The sequence below is a fragment of the Pezoporus flaviventris genome, unplaced genomic scaffold (genome assembly GCF_033815535.1).
Source record: "Pezoporus flaviventris isolate CSIRO_AGI_PZ_B2104156 unplaced genomic scaffold, CSIRO_AGI_Pfla_v1 ptg000047l, whole genome shotgun sequence".
Classification (NCBI taxonomy): domain Eukaryota; kingdom Metazoa; phylum Chordata; class Aves; order Psittaciformes; family Psittacidae; genus Pezoporus; species Pezoporus flaviventris.
This window is the reverse complement of record NW_026892595.1, coordinates 11,913,301-11,933,485: the sequence shown is the minus strand read 5'-3', so window position 1 is coordinate 11,933,485 and position 20,185 is coordinate 11,913,301. Positions and strand designations below refer to the sequence as shown.

Below are 20,185 nucleotides of genomic sequence, written 5' to 3'. Positions count from 1 at the left end.
AGTTTTTAATAACCACAGTTAGACAGCTCTGCCAGGGCATATGTCATTTTGTAACACAGCTAAAGCTGAAGCTGCTAAAGGCATAAAACAAACAAGGCATTTGGTGTCTTAACATTTCAGTCCAATGTATGCTCTTTCATGTTTAATTGCTTGATTACAGTTTACTGTACATTTTAATGGCACAGCTAAAGCAGTGTATGATACTGTGGTGCTCACTGCATTTTTCCAGTCTAAGTGGAATTCATTAATGTGCCTAATCAAGCAAATGAAATGATCTTTTGTGCCATTTGCTCTGTTCCTTCCTGGTTTTCTCAACCAAGTAGAATCTATGGGGGACTTAACAGCTTTGCAAGTAAAAAAGGGAAGGAATAAAAAATGAGTAATACGATAATTTTTGTGGTATTGAAAATGGCAAAAATACTGTTTGGCAGTATTGATTAATCCGGCATTTAGCAGAAAACAGCAGATTTCCATTTTTCAAATACGATTACCTGATTTGTTAACTATTGATTTATCTTGGTCACTGAAGCATGCTATAGACTACACAATATTGAACTTCCAGATACTCCTTCAGGGCAATGTTTAAATCTTGTTGATGTTCAACAAATTATTTTACCATTAATTAAACTGCAAATCAGTAAGTCAGTTCCTACCACCTTTTCCTTTTTTTTTCCCTTTTCCTTTATTTCCTCTTTCCCCCCTTTCCTCTTTCCCCTCTTTCTTTTAATGAAACAGAATGTAAAAGTTACATAGCTTGTTTGGAAATTTGCATGCTTTGATTTGTAGTAAATCCATGATTTCAACATAGATGATTTGCTACTACAACCAAACAGCTACATGACTGGTAGGGACGTACTTTTGTAGTACGTTACTGAACTCACCAGGTTTTGTTAAACTTTGATAAACATGATGGCTGCATGGCATATTACAAATGAGAGTTACAATCAGATTTCTCTTTTTCTGGGTTCTGGTCATTTTTTAAGTGCTTTGCTTAAGGACATCATTGGTAGAGTTCAAATTAAAGCTTGGCTGTAGTCACATCGATAAGTATTTTATAGACTTTCATTAAAAGTGTCACCAGCTGTTTTGGATGATACACTTCAGAAAGAAACAGGACTTGTTAGCTGTGGAATGAGTAGCTGCATCTTTCCACCTCATTAGTCCATCAGGATTGCCCTCATCAAGGGAGGAAGCAAACATAAAGACCCACAACCTCATTGAAAGTGGGCACAGAAGGTAAAGTCTTTCAAGCAAAGTAGTAGTAAAACTGTATTTGACTTCTATGGAACCAGTCTAGAACCTGTAGGAAATGCCAAATTCCTTCCCTGAGTTTCTGCAGAGGTGATGGATGGTTTGTTGCAATTGAGCTGGTTCCAGGGCAGATCATGTTCTTTGCTGTTTACTGGGAAGTGCCTAATGCAGGATTAGATTGTGTTGTCTGCACTAGCTACTTTATCCTCCAAAACAGTAGCCAGAGGACTGGGACTCTGCTCAAATCCCAGAGCAAAGTAGAAGGTGGGAGTAGAACTGAGCAGTGGGGCAGTGTTGGAGGCTGAACCTGGCTCTTGCCATAGGAGGCAGTGTGCCGCTGCAACGCTTCTGGTAATGGGTAAGGGATAGAATAGTTCCTGTTCACATCACTATTTGCACTTGGACTACAGCTTTTTTGCAATCTGTAGACTTTTATCCCATTGCTATCAAGCCATATGAAATAGAATATGGGTTTGTATGTGTTTATCCCCTCATCTTCTTTCACAGAGAAAGCACCCATGTGTCTAGAGTGAGCTACCTTGTTTTCACAGGGAATTTTTTGCACGGAAATTTTGATGTGATAGCATCTTGTATTTCTACACAGGTTGTACAGCCTTGTGTGGAAGGAGAAAGCCACAGAAATGTGCTAAGTGTGCAGAGCAGGTAGCAGTGAGGGTTGTGATGGCCATTCATGCTGCCTTGGCCCAGGCTCTGAGAGCTCTTACCTAGAGACCACATTAACCCTTATGGTAAAGGTGCTTTTATCTTTGCTGTGTGAGTGTCTGTCATGTACACTTGTAATACAGATCCTGGTTCTTTTATGTTTATTTTATTCCCTTAGGGTCAGGGTGTGTGTTATTAAATGGAGATATAGAAAATGGAGGTACTACTCACACATAGCAGTCTCAAAATGTAATATATTTTATGTATATAAAAAACTCAAAACATCTCCTTTCTTAACAGTGAAATTATAATGGGAGCAGTGAAGGAGGGATAAGAAAAAACTCGGTGAACTTCATTAAGTGGTCTCTTCTGATGAATGGAAGACCGAATAGCAGCAGAGTGGTGTTTTGAGGGTATTCTTCATTTGTAGCTATGTGAAAAAAGGTATTCTGCCCTTCTGATCCTGTGGGCAGGCAGGGTACTGAAATATGCAATAGTCCTGCTATACATATTGTTTTAAAAAATACAATTTTTGCACATCTCATACCGTGGTTTTTGAGATAAACCCGTCAGAACGGAGAAACGTTTGATCATGTGCAAGGACATATGCACCATCCACCCAAATACAGCCAGTGTGGCTAACCTTATGTCTCCTAGCACATATAATCTTCTTTTAGCCACAGTGCTGTGAGTAGCCTAAAGCAAAGTATGACTGAGTAGTTATGCTTTTTCTCTTAGATTTCTGCTGTGGTATACTCACTAAGGCTCGATTCCACAAGCACAATCAAGGAGTAGTTTTACTCATTGAGCCTTTTCTGAGCAAGTGAAGCAATTAAATAATCAGGTATGTTTGAGCTTTCTTATGCCATCTATTTATGCACACATTTTCACAAACAGGCTACAAATTGTTTTTCAAAGATAAATAAAAATACAACAATTTCTGGCCCCTGAAGTCTATTAGCTCACAAAATTTAAAACATACTTCTGAAGGTCAGAAGGAGCAGAAGGTGCTGTCTGCTCGTGCCTGTAGCAAAAAATATCTGATCGGAGAGCCTGATCCTGTCTCCCCTCACTTCACACGCAGTGCCTGCCTGCTGCTGAGAGAGATGAGTGCTGGTGGTCCTTCCCATCATCCTGTGTCCCCCATGGCACTGGCTGTGCTGGAGGAGCCCAAGCTCCTTTCACTTGCCCCTCATGTGCTGCCAGGTCTGGTCTAGAGGTGTGCTTGCGCACTCCTTTCTGTTTTCAGTGCACAAAGATTCCTTTTACATAAACTGGTAAGTCAGGACCTGCCATTTGTATAAAAACTGTCGGGCACTCACATTAGCCAAAAGTGGAACAGGATAATCATTCTTAATTTCCACTTTTAGATATAATGATCACAGTCCTTGAAGCTCACTGGAACAGAATGGGTTTTCCAGCATACAGTACAAGTCAAATTTAAAAGCATAGCTCCGATTAGTTCAACCGGTGTGGCTGATTTTCTCCATGGTGAAAATATCTTGCATTCATCTCAGATCCACTTAATTTCTACTTGCCATTGAATTTTTCTCTATTGATCAATGGCCAGTTCTGCCTACTGTAGTGTAATTCTGGCTATTACCAGAAAACAACAAGAGTAGCGTTCCATCAAAATTAAGTAATCCAGGAAAAATCCAGGAAATCAAAGCCTGTGCTCACTTGTACTGGAGCAATTTTATTGGCAGCTGTAAAATTCTATGGTTTTAAATCCTGGCATTAAATTCTCTGCTGTTAAAATCATTCAGTAGATGACTGTGAAGTCTTTTTATATGTTCTCTGTGTAGCTGTGAATTTACATGTGTTCAGCTTCTGTCAATCTTGAAACAAATCTCTTAGCAGCAAAGAGGAACTAATACTGCAGTTTCCTATTTCTTAATGCCAGTGTGGTCAAAGTGCCCCTTGGCTTCCTCTGTGTCTCATGTGCCGGGATTGTTCTATGTAGATGTGTTGAAGATGCTGGTGTGGTTTATCTTCTGTCCTATCTATCTGGTCCTGATCTTCCTCACTATGAAAAGTAAAAATCCCGGGTTTCAGTGTGATGGACAAATGCTGTAATATCTTACTAGTCATGCTTATAAAGGCTTTTGGGGGGGGTTAGCACAGAGGATTAACTTAGTACAGCGTCTGTAGCAGCTTCTCTTGCAACAAGGATAGATTTTTGCAGGAGCCCAGGTGTTTGTGTAGTTTGAAATTACAGATTAATTCCCACTTGTCATAATCCTGATGATATTCTGTCTACAGAAGCATTATGTGCTTGTTCAAAGGTGGAGACACATTAAGAAGGTATCTGGTATTTTTTAAACCTATTGCAGCTAGTTTATTAGAGGAAACAAAAATAATTATTGCAACCCTGCTGCCAAAGCTCCTAACTGTTCAAAGCATTATGGTAGTACTGAAATGGAACCGCTATTTTTTAGGGAAAGATTATTTTGGCCAAACAGAACATATATGGCAGCAAGTAATATTGCAGCATATGCCATTTAGTTCTCCTGTATGACTTTGTTTTGCATTTCACTATGTCTTTATTGACTTATTTGAATAGTAATTATACCATGTGCCAGAGTAGGATTGTGTACATAGGAATCACTCTCAAATACGATTCAAAGGCCACAAACTTGTTCCAAAAATCTGAGCTCATTACTGAATGCATTAACACAAACGAATTGCAAAATGCATTAACAAATCCGTAGCATCTTTTAAATTTAAACCCTCTAGGACTGTGGAAATCTGTAACAGTGAAATCAGTTGTGACAGCATGACTGTCCACATGTTTGCGAAGTCTCGGTAATAGTATAACTGGAAAGCAACTGTACTTGCACTAATGCACCATAACTATTGAAAAGAGAAAGGGAAAGCTAAGAATAATTGAGAAGCCAGAGAGAGAGAATACATTAGCCAGAACAGAATAAATGTTCAACTAATGTCAGTCTGCCAGGATGGGAAAAGCTCTAAATGTAAATCCACATAATTCTCTCAGATCTCTTCTCTACAAATTCACATTAGTCATGAATACCAAATACACTGATTAAAAAGTACATCTGTAAGCTAAGAAGGCTAGAACAGAAGAAAAAAAAAACCTCAGTAAGATCATCCACTGGTATTTGATGACATAGTTTGCAGACCAAGCAAACAAAACAAAACAGAAAAAAAAGAAGTGAAATCTGTAGAAATCATGTCTCCTGTACAACCTCCTAATTGCTAGCAGACATTTTTTCCCATGGTTCTTTAGAGAACAGATGGTGTCCCTGTTATTTGTAATTTGGTTGCAGTACTGTAGAAATTAGTGTAATGCTGCAAGTTATTACATTTTAAATTGTGCTTTTCCATTGCACCAGGATTGTGCATTGTAACATCCATATCCAGGCCTTTTTCTCATCGTTTTTAACATTTTAATAATTTTTTTCTGTCTTAAGTAGGAAATGTTTGTTAAAAGGATCAATGCCCTGCCAAGACAGGAGATAAATAATGAAAGTGAGTTTCAGCTTAATCTTCATTCTTCTATAGTTTTTTACAGAGATAGTTAAGTCAGATATTTCGCATCATGTTTATGCTGAAAGCAAATGGGGATATTTGTAGTGCTTTAAAAAAGGATTACATGACCAGAGTGACAGAGTGCGTTATATTACTTCAAATGAGGAATGATATTCTAATACATACTGGTACATATGGGCAAACTATAATGGTATTTCCTGGCAATTCAGAAAGGTATTTTTGCCCATTTGCAAATGGAGCTTTTTTTTTTTTTATATATATATATATATACACAGACTTTTTTCTCCTCTATTTCCTCAGCTTCAGCGCTGAATACATAGATGTTATGATGAATTTTGATGTGAAACACATAAACTAAGAAAAAAAAATAAAAAACGAGCACCAAAAAAAGCCCCAAGAAACAAACACCCAATGCCACTAAAAACAGGGTAACACAAAAGTAACCTTTCTAGAAAAGGAGGTGTTTTCAAAAGCAGTCACTCGAGGCTGGTTTAAGCGCTTGAGTGGTGACCAGTGGAATGTGATTTCCAGTGTGGCGAGGTGACCTGGAGACCAAACACTATCTTCAGACGCATGAACCAGCTAAAAGGGGCTAGAAATAATATTCATGATTAGAAGCAGTCCCATTGTCACATCAGAAATAATACTAATAAATTTGAGAAGATTGACAAAGGTGATGTTTCTCCCAGTGAGAAGCTTGATCCGTTTAGCTTATCAGTGAGAGACCAAAAGGATGATATTTCATGTTCCAGAGAAATGTTGGTGAAAACATTTACTCTAGTAGAAAGCCACCTAATTAAGCAGAAAGGCATGAAGTGTTCTAATGAATGAAGGCTTCAGTCTAACATATTAAGGCTTGAAATGAGACATGATTTTAAAATGCTTAGAATTATTAACACTGAGAACAGCCTGCACTGGTATTCGGCAGATTCTCCTTCATACAAAGTCTTAAGTTGAGCTGTTTGCATGGCTTTCTGAAAGCTGTTTTGTACCTAACAGGAGGTTAGGGACTTGATCCAGAGGTAGAGATGCATGTCTGCACACTGAGCTAAACCTGGATCTCTGCCAGACTCTCCCAGCATTCAGAACATCCATCCCTTGATTGAGGCACCTTTTGTAGCTTGTAATCTTGTGGAGAATTTAGGGTCAGGGAAAATCATGGCCTCCCAGGTAATGTTCTCTTTGATGCAAGGACAGGGTGATGGCAAACCATGCCGAGACTTGGCACAGGTAGAAAATATGAACTGGGAAGTGGATGAAAGAAGCTTTTTAACTTGAGTGAACACTTCTGGATCAATTTAAGTGTGAATCTGAGTGAGTTGTTTACTGAGATGTTTTATGGTGACAGTGGTTCTTACCTGTTTGTTGCAGCCTCCCAGAATGAGTGACCTCAAGCTCAGCCTGCTTGTGGTAAACAGAGTACTTTAGCTCCACATTAAAACCAGAAAGCATGATGTACAGTCCTGTTTCATGTGGTGTCTTGGCAGAGCTGTGTAGTTGCCTGTCCCAGGGCCAGACAGAAGCTGCCACTGCAAGTGAGCAGTGGCTGAGGCTGCCCTGCCGTGCAGGTCTCATAACTTGCTGAATGGGGCAGAAGACCCTGGTCATGCAACACATAAAATCATAGAATCGTTTAGGTTGAAAAAGACCTACAATAATCGAGTCCAGCTGTTAACCTAGCACTGCCAAGTCCATCACTAAACCATGTCCCTAAGTGCCACATCCACACATCTTGAATACCTCTAGGGATGGTGAATTAACCACTGCCCTGGGCAGCCTGTTCCAATGCTTGACAGCCCTTTTGGTGAAGTAATTTTTCCTAACATCCAATCTAAATCTTCCCTGGCACAACTCATTTCCTGTTGTCTTACTGTGTGTTACTTGGGAGAAGAGAACAACTACCACCTCACTCTATCCTCCGGTCAGATAGTGGTAGAGAGTGACAAAGTCTCGCCTGAGCCTGTTGAGTCTGAACAACTTCAGTTCCCTCAGTCACTCCTCATAACACTTGTGTTCTAGACCCTTCACCAGCTGGTGTGTGTGTGCATGGCACTCAATTTTAAGCATTGCTGTAGAAACCTGCGTGAAACGTGGAGGGAGGGAGGGATGGCTCTATAGAGAAGAAAGCTTGGAAATGTGTGCATGCGTCTTGGAAGCAGACTATGGATGCAGCTTTTATTGTGAAAATCTGCCTTAATAAGGAATTACTATTTTTTTTCCCCCTTCAGTACAGTGTTTTCTTGTTCCTTTTCTAGTGCTTAGTGCAGGAAACATTCACCCTTCTGTAACCAGTAGAAGTGATGTAAAAAATTACTCTGGTCTAAAACTTTTTTAAGTAATGGCATATCATTTTGATTTTTTTTTTTTATTGTGCAAATAAAAATAGTGGTGGGATAACTGCATCTAAATATTACTAAGTACTGATGATATCAGGAAGTGCTGAGAATGAATGAAATGTGAAGTTTCGATCTCATGCTTACAGTTTGATTTTATGATTCACTGAAGTATGTAGCAACTGCAGTGATCCTGGATAGTTGCCATCATAAAACAAAGTACTGTAACTATTATTTGAATGTGTAAATCACAACCAGCATATTCACTGGCTGTCACAGCAACACGCATCCAAATTGGCATTAAAATTATTATCTTCATACTTGGGCTGGGAAGACTGCTATAAAGCAATTTTCTGCTGTCCATCCTCTTCCCATGCAGTGAACTGGGATTGAATGCCATTCTCTGGGGCTGCTAATTCCACACCAGCCATGAATGCAGAAATGTTTTTGATTTAAAAGGTAGTGTCAAGGTGAAATTTTTCATTATGGGGGCAGGGTGGAAACAGTGGGGGAGGAGAGTCTCAAAGAATTCAGTAATTGAATTAATGAAAGTATAATGAGAGGAAAGAAGGCTGCGTCTTGCTTCTTATTGACTTTTACCATGTCCCTTTCAGTCACAGAAAAATGTAACGTTCCTCTTTGTTCTGCAAATATTGTCAAGATGATTCATTTACCCTTTTTAACTTATTATAAGGCATTCATGCCATGGATTTTTAATTAAAAAATAAAAAGTAAGGCTCAGCCTTTTTTATTTGGACTACTCAGTTTGCATTTCAATCTTTTTATATGGCTGTCTTGTTGAGCCCTTAGTTGCATGTCATTTACTTCCCCTGCATCTACCCTTTGGCATGATTTGAAATGAGAGTGGAGATGTCTCATTCAAATTCAACAGACTTTTCCATCTAAAAATTCCCACACACCTTTTTCTTCCATCCAGTTGTACAGGAGCACTTGCAACAACAGAGGCAGCATTCATGAAAAAATGAAACTAGGCGCTGATTGCGAGAGATAGAGCCCACAACAAGCCTCTTTGAGTTATATGGTTCTCATTGATTTAATTCCTGAAGGAGGAAAGCACTCACAATTAAACTGCATGGAAATCGGAGGGTCTTCAAGGCTTCCTGTGTCATGTCTGGTCTCAGAGTTATGTAGCAACATTTACCTCCTTGCTGAGTTTTCACTTCCAAGCAGTTTAACTGTACATATATGTCTAGTTTATTGCTTATTTTACTTTTCTTTGCCTTTTTTGCTTCCCCCAACCTGATTCCCAAGCATGTTATTTCTGGTAGTAGAATGCAGGGTTGGATGAATGACTCCACGGGGGTTCTCCTGCTCAATATTCTGCAGGGGCTCTCCTCGAAACCCTTTAAAACCTGCTGGCAGCGAGCAGACACCACTGACATGTGACCTTAAGACAGCTTTCCTCTGGTGCTGTACAATTCCCTCTGGAATATTGTTATTAATTTTTATTTGTTAAACTCTGACACTGTGCCAGGCAAAAATATCAAGCCAGTTCTGGTTTCAGGGAGCGATAGACCAGAGAGACACAGAAAGATTAAATGTATGGGGAGACTTGAGAGGGAAAAGAAATTTGTATATAGGTATGATATCTGTGTTTAATGCATCAACACATAGTCAGACACCCCCGACCACGCGATCAAACTTCCAAACAGATTTATAGCAGGTGACTTGTGGTAGCTTTAGCAGCAATGTGTTTGTACCTGAATAAGGATGTTAATAATCAAGAGCAAAGACATTGGATGAGAAGGAGCTTAACTTTGATGAGCTGGCAAGTGCTCTCTTAATAAGTCCAAACTTATAACTGAGTATAACAGCACAGTCTTCCTCTTGTTTCAGTGGGGGTGACCTTCTTGCGACTTTCATTTACCCAACACCGAAAGCTGATGTCTTGGGTTTTAAAGAATCTTTTGTTTGAATTTTAATAGCCTGCATTACCTTATTTCCTTTCAGAAATGACAGTGAACAGTATTTATCAGTTCTGTAATATAAATTTATCAATTTATATGTAAACTATTTGCAGGTACCTATGTAATGAGCACTATTAATCCTTTATAAAGATATGATTATTTGCCACATTTTCTTTTAAATGCTTTATTCTCTGCCCTTGTCTGCTCCATGTCTGCTCTGTTTATATTCTTACTACTCCCATTATCAAGGGAGTTTTTCACTGCCTTGCAGAAACATGCTAAGTAGCTTGATTAATGTTTGTCATATGCAGTTCATTTTTTTCCTTCTGCTTATACAGTGCCATTGTACTTTTAAGGGGGTTTTGTAAATTAAGTGTGCACCATATATATGCTGTAAAGGAATGCTTATCGCACTTGGGATAAAGCAAGATGGTGAGTTTTTTAGCTCCCACTGAAACTTGTTCTAGTCTGAAAATTGTCTTCTGCTTAGCAGAGCTCCATTGTGATAAAATCTTTTTCTGGTTGTAGCTATAGCAGGCTTGTTATGAAAGGAGGTTTCTTGGCTGTAAGAAATAGCACATGGAAGTTGAGATGGCATTTTAAACTTTGTCACTGTAGAAGCAAAGGTCACTATCATGTTTGGCTTAGAATTTCTTGTTGATTGCTCAGATTGCTCTGTTATAGACCACATGGCAAGACGAAAGCTGGCACATTGGGAAAAGAAGAAAAGGAAGAACCAATATATATATGATTTTTTTAAATTTATCCCCAATCATGGCGTATGCCTAAAAATGGTCCATTCCATTGTCCATTGCTTTCAGTCCTTAGGAGATTATTTGCGTGAGTATCACTTCAATTTTCCTAAAATTGAGAATAGTTTTTTTCATGTCTGCATGAGTTGTAGTTTTCTGTTCATTTGTCATGGGACATCAGGAAAATCTTTAGGGAAGCTGCAAATTTCCAACTCTACAGTATCAAAATTCCTGTAATTTTTCTCATTCTCCTGGTACATTATGGTAAGATTTTTTTTTTTTCTGTGCTATAAGACGCACTGATTTTCACCATCATTGATTTTTTTTTTTTTTCCCCATAGTGGTTCATTATGAGTACATTCAAGCTCCTGGGTAAAAAAAATAAAAAAATAAAAAAATAAAAAAAAAATTAAAGAACAAAAAAAAGTCTAATATTAGGTGTCATGGTTTAAAAAGTCAGTTTACATTTAGCAAGAAGAGAATTTACGTTAAATCATTTCTACATTGGACTTTTTTGCTAATTCTTGCATTTGTTTGAGATTTTACTTCTTGATCTGTAGGGCAGGGAACACAGTAAATCTGTTATGCCTGATGCTAGTAATTCATGCAGAATGGACTGTGATGGATTGCTTTGCTTCAACAATTGAAGTAAACACATGAAATTTTTTACCTTGAGACTTACTAAGAGATGATGAATGAGAACCTCTGTGGAACAAGAAGTAAGGTGTACTTTCCTAGGGTCTACCATAAGGCTGAGCAATCCCTGTAAATATGAGGAAAAGAAGGCAAGTATCTCTCTGGAAATACAAACTTTTCCAAATAGAGACAGCGAGGCACTCAGTGGAGCAAGACTTTGTATGAACTGGTCTCCAAAATGATAATAGCTGGACTAAATGAAACCTCTTTTCCTGGTGGCTTGTTCTCTTTTGCTCTGTTTGTAAGCCTGCAATAGAGCAGCTCTTCCAAATTTCCTACTTAATTTAGATGAACTGAAAAGGTGTTGGCATTGTTCTGCGTACAGGCTTTCTCTCTTCTTTGGGGAAATGATTATCTAAAATGCAGTTTCGGGCACTGAATTTCTGCTAGTCCCAAGCTGAGACACCCTGACATTTTAATTTTAGGCTCTGCTAACCAATATCTTGCAGTTCTCAAGTCCATTGAATGTTTTGATAGATTCAGGGTCTGGCCTAGCTTTGAGAAATTATTTCCAATTATAGTCTTGCCGCAGCAAAACATGAAGATCAGCATTGTCAGGCTTGCTCCTTGCTAAAGGCATCGGACCATCTTTTCTACTTATGGGAACTGAGACTTGTATCCCTGCACTGGAAGCCTATTAATAGAGGTTACAAGAATTTGCACACATTCAGTACTCCCACTAGAAGCGCTATTAAATTAAATAAGCAGTTGTTAATGAGAGCTAAAAGTACAACACAGAGAAATAAGCCAAATTGCTTGGAGTGACATAAAAAGCCCAGCACATCCCTACAATATCCCAGCATAGATGAAATTTACTCAGTTAAATCAATAGCACACAGTCTATGTTTACAAACTGGCAGTCTCCATTTAATGAATGAAATTGTCTTTGTTTTATTCATCAACAGGCTGACACACTGTGCACAGTTAAATAGTTTCTTTAGAGTCGTCTCTGGTTTTGTTTTTCCTTCCTTCTACCCACCCTGAACCTTTCTTATTTCCCTGTAAATTGGATGCAAGGAATTCTGCCTTCTTACAAGATGTGCTCAGTATGGATGGTGATGCTCTCAGTTCCTCTTGGAAGGCACTGCAGACTGAAAACCTGAACTTGCACTTCTCCCCTTGGTATTGTTTGATTGCCTGTGCTTTGCCCTGAAGCATAGTAGAAACCGCCACTGACAGATAGACTGCATTCATTTGTACATATAACATTTTAAGTAGAGGATGTATTCAGCATAATGCTCCCTTAATTAATGTATCTGAAATCTCCAGCTTTACTGCAGCATTCAGAAATGTGTATTCATTAAAAAGATTTAATAACTTGATGATACAGCTTTAACTGCATGAGTGGTTTAAACATGTGGACACATCTGCCTTCTGCAGAAGGTCAAACCTGGGACACTTCCAGGTGTTCATAGTCATCTGTCTTGCTTCTCTTTTTGCTATGCTGTTGTATCCAAGGCTGCTGGATTTTTGTGTCAGCACAGTACTAAGTTGGTCATTTTAAAATGCCACTCCAAGAGGCAGGATGAACCACTAGGTAAAATACCGAACAAGGACTTGACATAACTGTGAGATTTGCTTTGTTGTTTTTGTTTTATATGATGTTTACCAGATTGCAGCGGTCAAGATCAGCAAGTCCATATAACTTGCATGCATACATTTATTGCTAGGTATGAGTTTGACCTACTTTCTGGAAGTCGTTTCATAAACTGCCTGTGGAGCTAGGTTAGCATGAGTCTAATCAGTTAATTATCTAGGATCCCCTTATAACTAGTGGGGAGAGGTAAGTACTTCCATGTGTGATTCAGCCCAGTGTGAAGTCAGTATGTGAAATGCTGGGGCAAGTAAACTTCTGGATGTGCTGGTATGTTTTCTTTAAACATTGCAGAAGCTGAGGCATCTAATTTGCACCAAATATAGCTGGTAACTTGGAGTCGCTGAAGTTAACTGAATCTACAGCTCTTTTTGTTCTCCTCTATGTTTAGGATGCTAGATGAATACTCTTAAGATAAAATCACTAGAAACTGTGTAGTGCTTACATGAGTGGCTGAGACTTGCTACTGTTTTCAATTCTCCAGCCTCTGTAAAGTCCGAGCACCTATATGTATTAGCTTCAGACATGCACGAATGCTCACAGTGTTAGGAAGGCGGATAAAAGGTGATCTCCTGGAGCTGGTTCAGCTTTTATTGCATGTAATTCAGTATGCCTGATTTTCCAAAACTTTGTTATAAAACTATTGTCATTTGGTTTGGGTTGGGTTTTATTGTGTGTGTGTGTGTCTTAGGTAATTCTAAGTCGGATATACCATAGGGAAATGCTAGATTAGTGCCTTGGGTGTGTCATTCTCAGACACCAGGGAACATTTTGAGAGGCTGAATCACAGAAAATTCAGTAATTTTGTTTTTTCTTCACAATTTTCGCATTTTTTTAAACATAGTCTGTGATTAATTTATTTGGCTTCAAGAAAAGTATTACAGCATACAAAATTTTTCCTTAATGATTGACCATCACTGTATTATGACATATATTTATATTAACTTTCCGCAACTGTCTTAAGCTGTGTTCAGATTTCTGTGCTGTTCTAGAGGCTGGCAGAATAGGTCAGCTGTACAAGAGTAAGGTTTTCAGTGCGTACAGTATTTAACATCTGATTCTTGATTTTTTTAAGGGCATTGGTTAATTATGGCTTTAGCATGTACAAAAAATTCCTATCATAATTACATTAAATCTGGATTGCAACATTTTCCTTTGCTCATGTTTAAGCTGTGGCTTCGTTTTCCTTTTTGCTTTTATTTCTCACGTCTTTGAGAGAGTTGAATCCAGTAAAATGCTGCCACTTCTAAGCCAACTGAAGCTAGCTGTGATTGTTGATGCTCAGAGTGTGACTGATGGTGCTGGTACTTAGCACTGAGCAGAATCAGCTCCCCTGCATGTGCTAAGTCTCCTCATGGACTATTTAATCTGCAAGGAGAGCTGTTATCTTCCAGCAGGAGTTTTCTCTAGGTTCCATTTCTAAAAGCAACTGTGAGACCAGATAAGGAATGATACCAGAGAGAAATAAGAAATGGGAAAAGAAAGAAGTGAGAAAAAAAAAATGGGATATGTTATAGAAGAGCAGATAAATATTTGAAAGAGAACAGTTATTAAAATTGACATTCTTATTCTCCTAACCCTTACAATCACAGCAGATCTTATGCATTTCTATCATTATATAAATTAAAACATACTGGTGCTTCAAATGAGCTGATGGATCTTGCTACTTTTGCCAGTGTGCGAAGATGTGGGATATAATATTTACCTTGAAGAACATGCAAGCTAATCAATGTGTCTGTCAGAGAAGGTGGTTATTTCAAAAATCAGTTTGTTTTGGTTTATTTTATTTTGTTTTATTTTTCAATAGAATGACAATGGGTACATCCAAGTGTAGGTTGTTTGGGCTTTTTTAATTGTCTGGAGCCGTGGTGTTACACCTTTGTTTTTTCAAGTTCGAAAGATCAGAAACAAGAGGAAATATGAGGAAACTTGCTATGGAGAGATTATCATAAGTGTTTCACATCCTTGGTTTGTGCTTTCATATTCGTCACCTATGTGACTTAACATGAGGCTCCTCAAAATTCTTTGGGTTATTTTTTGGTTTGGTTTTGTTTTCCTTTGTAGCTGTTTTACACTTGAAAATATTCTTTTCCCTCACAAGGGAAAGGTTGCTTCACGCTTTCCTTGTTTCCCACCTGATGTTGGGATTCCTCCCTCAAAAACCTGTGATTTAAGGACATGGTGAATTGATAACACAAATTTGTTGGGATTACATGAAATTTGATCACGATTATTCCCAATCAACTTTGCTAAAGGCAGTGTGGAGGAAATATGGTTTAACGTGTCATTGGGTTTGCCTCTTAATTCTAAGAAAAGATATTGCTTCTATCAGTTTAAGCAATATTTCCTGAACCAGGGAGTTAAATACTGCCATATTTGTCAAATGCGTACCATGTTTAGGTGTCTTACGGAGCAAATTTTGAGATCAGTATGGGACTTCAGAATTACCCAAGGGTTTTGTTGTTAATTTCAGTGGAACAAGATTAAAGAGTTAAGGAGCAGATATTCCTACTGTCAAATTGCTACCTAGAAAACCATTTTTGGACACTGAAATTGCACTGTATTGATTTACTGATTTATTGATTAACATTTCTTTAGCTTTGGACACTCTCTACTTCCATGGCCAGACACATGATTTAGAAAGTACTCTCTAGACTTAATCCTCTGTAGGAAGGAATAATGCAAGCCACTAAAAAAATTAGTAAGGTATAGTCCTATTTCAGCATCAGATCTGCTCTGTGTCATAACAGGTGAATAACGAGGAACACCAAGGCAGCATTTAAAAACTTTATGAAGACAGGAAAGACTCTTGGCAAATTAATCTAGGGAAGAAAAGTAAGGTACAGGAGAAGGATATGGAAGAGAAAATTAGTGTAAGTACAAAAATATTTTATTTCTCTGTACTTTTTAAAGGCTGTTTAAATGTTTATAGGGTTTTTGCATGAGAATTTTAGGTTTATAGACAAGCCTCTGTGGACAGTGCTAGAGAACATGAGGTAGCTGTATTTTTAAGTCTTCTATGCGGTTGGTTTGTTATTTGCAATATGCTATAGTTTTTCCAAGCACTTATTTTGCATTGTGAGCAAAAATCTATTCTTCATAACACTGCAGCCTTACTAAGTATTTTGATAGGTGATGCTTTGCACTGTGGCAGAAACAGCTAAGCGCCTGACCTGCTGGCCATTGTTCTTAGCACATTGTCAACACGTGTCCCTCCTGGTGTTCACATTCTGTTCAAAATCCATCTTCTGATTTAATAATATTTTGCTTAACAAAAATTATTAGTTTTTTCTAGTCGGAACTAGGTGATCTTAAGGTCCTTTTCAACCTTAACCATTCTATGATTCTATGATATGTATTCTGTTCCTTGAGGAAGCAAATTATGCAATGATTAGTAACCTCAAGCATCTGTCAACATGTCCTCTGGTTTGCACCGTTTATGTTAAACATACTTTATGTTTAATATTTTCTACTTATCTTTGTGTGTGAATCCGTCCTATGTTATTTGCACATGGCTAAAATGAATTGCCTAACATTACACATCACCTAAACCCCCTGCATAAGACTTTGAATATGTCCACTCAGAAGATGATGACTGCCCTTTGTATGGGCATACACAGCTTGAATGTCACTAGCTCCCATGCCAGCAGAAGTGCAAGTGCAGCAAATGCTTTCTGATCCAAGAACGCATTGATCCTTAGCACACTTCTGTAGCAATCTTGTCTTTGGTAACCAGGTTGGCCTAGATTAAAACTATTATGCTCCACAACTATACACAAAAATCTTTATGCTTAGAACTTATGTTTATTTTTACCCAGCTCACCTCACATGCAACATTAACCCACACATTAGTATCTGAGTAACAGGAAAAATCATTCAGATGCTAATGTTTTCCTAACTGCTTTATTGCTATTATTATTAGTATTATTGTTGTTATCATCGTCATCAAAGCCCCTCTTTATTGTGAATTTAATATACCTGGCTCACAAGTATTTTTTGGACACCAAATAGGTTTTCTTCCTTAATGCAATTTGTATAATACATATGAAAGTCTTCGAATCAGTGCCAGAAGCACAATTTCTAAATTTTTTGAGGACAGACCTGGAAATTAGTATGATAACGCAGAATTTTGAACGCAGTATTTTTAAACTGATGAAAACAGAGCTTACCTCCAGGCATCTAAATGGTGATTCCAGATTTTAAATTCAAGTTTAATAAAATTTGGACCTTAGAAATATGACTGGTTTTAGAAGCTTTTCAAGAAAACTTTTTTAAAACACCCTGAGCCATGCTATTACTTAATACATCTCAAAGTAATATTCTTGAAAACAGATTTTTTTATAGTACTCAAACTGAAGAAAAAACAACAAACCAAACCAGGGCCTGGGAGAAAAGGAATCGGGGTGGCATATTTATGTAAACATCACCTTTTTATTGTAAAAATATTTTATCCATGCTGAGATGTGTGGCAGACAATCCATTCAGAGTTAACCTTAGAAACATGTAGAAGTGCTTAAAAGATATAAGTTAACAGCTCAAAAGCTTTCTCTTGCATTATTCTATTTATCTGTTTTCTATTTATGTATTAGTACCAAGCACAGAGGTTTTATTGTTGCATTTGTATTTAAAACTAAAGAGTTGTGTGTGTCTCCAAGACAGGGAAATAGATACCCTAGGTTTTGATGCTTGGGGTCCTGTATATGTTGCAAAGATCAGACCTTTAGATGTCTATAGTGCTGGGTCAGGGCAACTGCAAATAATAATCTAGGAAGAGGCCTGGCAATGTTCATGACTTAGGTAATCCTGACTAATTAAATGTATTTACCCAACATGGGACTTTTTTTCCACTGTGATGCCTAGAAATCTGCAATATTAATGGCTTAGGAACTATTTTCATTTATTTTCATTTTTTAAAGTATTAGCCTTTTAATGAAATGCATATTTAGTTCTCTTATTGTCAGTGGAAAATACAATTGCACTGTAAAGAAAATAGACAAAACAGAATGAAATGACTTACCTGCCTTCTTGTTGCTAAAAGCGATGTGCAGTGGAAAGGTGCCAAGGAACATTGTGAAGATCTCTGAGCTGTTGCCAAGGGAACTCCAAGTTGCACTTTGTAAATGTTGGGTTATTTTCCTGAAAAGAGAACAAAAGTCTTTTGGAAATTTTGTCTGTATCTTTGGTTAGAGTTGTGGTGAAGTCTTAAACTGGAGAATGCAAGACCATGCAGGCTTCCCTGTTGGTTCTGGAGTTAGCATGTTTGATTCAGAATCAAATGCAGAGACCAGAGATGTAGATGAAATTCAGTACAAATAAATGTAAATTAATGCTTCTGTGTGAAAAAAAAATGCTAACTTCCCAAATAGAATGATGGACCTTGAGCTGCTGACCATTTCTGCTGTAGAGCAAGATCTGAGTGTTATGGTGGGTAGTTCTATGAAAGCTTTAGATAAATTTACAGGAGTGGTCCAACGCCAAATAGAAATGTAGGACTTATTAGGAAAGTAATCATGACAGCATCACTGTGTGATTGTAAGATCACACAAGGCAATTTTACGTAGAATACTGTGAGTTGTCCTAATCTCTCTGTCCCAGAAAGGTGTAGTAGACCTGGAAAAGTTTCAGAGAAAGAGGCTTCAATAAACAATACTGCAGTAGCTTCTCAACTGAAGTATTTGCAATTTCAGTTGCTTTGCATCAATTTTGCTTTATCCTAAATGTTATCACAGTCCTATCTTGCTCAAGTAGGATGTTTCTTTTAATCTTCTTCACAAAGAATGATACGTCCCCCTCTTTTTATCTATGAGTAGAGGGTCTCTAGGAACCTTGCACATTTCAACGACAAAGCTTAATTTTATTAATTTGGCTTACATAATTATTTCATCTGAGATTGTGAGCTTTTTAAATATCTGTGTTTGCACAACTCAGTTATAGACAGAGAGGCCTCAGGTGAGTGGTGATGGTTGTGATATGTGCTTTTAATAAGTCTGGGTTTCCTTTTAGCTGTAAATTTGCTGTGAAAAGAACAAGCACCCAAACAGCTTTTTATTGTCTATGGCAGCACATTGTTAGCAGAACACCTCAGGTTCAGGGGAGATGTGATTTTCTACTTAATAGAAGCACCAGCAGGAAGAATTCTCAGTCTCTCTTTGTGTTTGTTGTTTTGTTGTTTGTTGGTTTGGTTTTTTCCCCTCTTCTATGGTATTTTCATCAGGCATAGAAAATATAATAAGCAATTACTAACAAACGCTTCTTTAAGTTCTGAAATAGATATGAAAGACATGCTTTTTTTTTAATTATTTCTTTGTATAGCCTACAAGAAATCTACTATATTTTTGTTGTTGTTTTTGTTTGGCTCTAATACTGTTTTCCTCGAGAAACATGAAAAAAATTTGAAGAAATATGTGTTTTCTAGATGAAACATTGTATAGCGAAGGTTGCAAAATGATTGTTTTAACTCTGGCTTACATTCTCATAATGACACACCATAAAATTATAATGAGCTGATATCGTCCTATGCATGAGTACTTTCTGAACATTTGTTTTGCCTAGAGCCAATTCCCAGCACAAAAAAAAATAAAAAGAAAGAAAAAGAAAAATAACAGCACAGTAAGTGTACTGTGTTTGAGGTAGATATTTTTTAGGAAGGCATCTGAGTAAACCCCTGGAAATTATTGATTGATCACCTGAAACATAAATTTACTGAAGTGCAAAATCAGTTGCTGATAGAAATATCCTAATCTTCATGGGAAGTATTTAATTTCACTTTATTCAGTGAATTCTGTTCAGCAAGCTGTTCCCTGAAACGTAAGAGAAATTTGAAATTGGAAAAGACTGAAAGTTGGTCTTAATTTTGAGTCTGGTTAAAATACAATATAAGAGAGGGTACTGCTTACTAGGTCTAAAATTTTAAAGACTGGGTTAACCAAAATCAACCCATTTAAAATGCAAAATACAGGTAATACATCCTTTGCATTTGAAATTATTTAACAGTTTAAGTTTGGGTAGATATTTTTCGTTTTTTTCTTTTATTTTTTTTAATGTCTCTAGTGCACTTAAGTGCTTAGATTAAATAACTTGAGTGAGAATCATTCACCTGGCATTTGCGGTTGAATTCCAAGCAGAAAGTTTGCCTTCCTTTTTATTCAGTGGGAGAAGGTAGCCAGTACAGATTTGCAAATCATCTCGTGATTAAAAAGAGGAATCACTCACTAAAGTTGCCTCTTACCTCATATGACTTGAAACAGCATTGGTTACAGTCTGAGACTAGGTGCTTAAATTTCAGATGGATGAAGTTAAGTGAGATTGCTCCATGACTAAATCAGTTTAGTATTTTCTGGTTAGCTTAAACTGAGATACAATTTTCCATCCATATGCAGAGACCCAAATAAAGAATAAAATTTAACCATTATCTTGTTAGTAAGAAACACTCCAGTCACTATTTTCATACTTAAT

At 37.5% G+C, this 20,185-nt stretch overlaps 1 protein-coding gene across 2 annotated transcripts in view; it reads left to right on the top strand.

Moving 5' to 3' along the window:
* The window catches only part of PLXDC2 (plexin domain containing 2), a 256,273-nt gene that overhangs the window by 56,584 nt on the left and 179,504 nt on the right, over nt 1-20,185 (top strand). The window contains exon 2 of one of the 2 annotated variants that reach the window (XM_061468295.1): nt 15,481-15,603. The exons of the other annotated variant lie outside the window; for it this stretch is intronic. The gene's annotated coding sequence lies outside the window, so the exon portion shown is untranslated. The remainder of the gene's footprint in view (nt 1-15,480; nt 15,604-20,185) is intronic. 2 annotated transcript variants of the gene reach the window in all.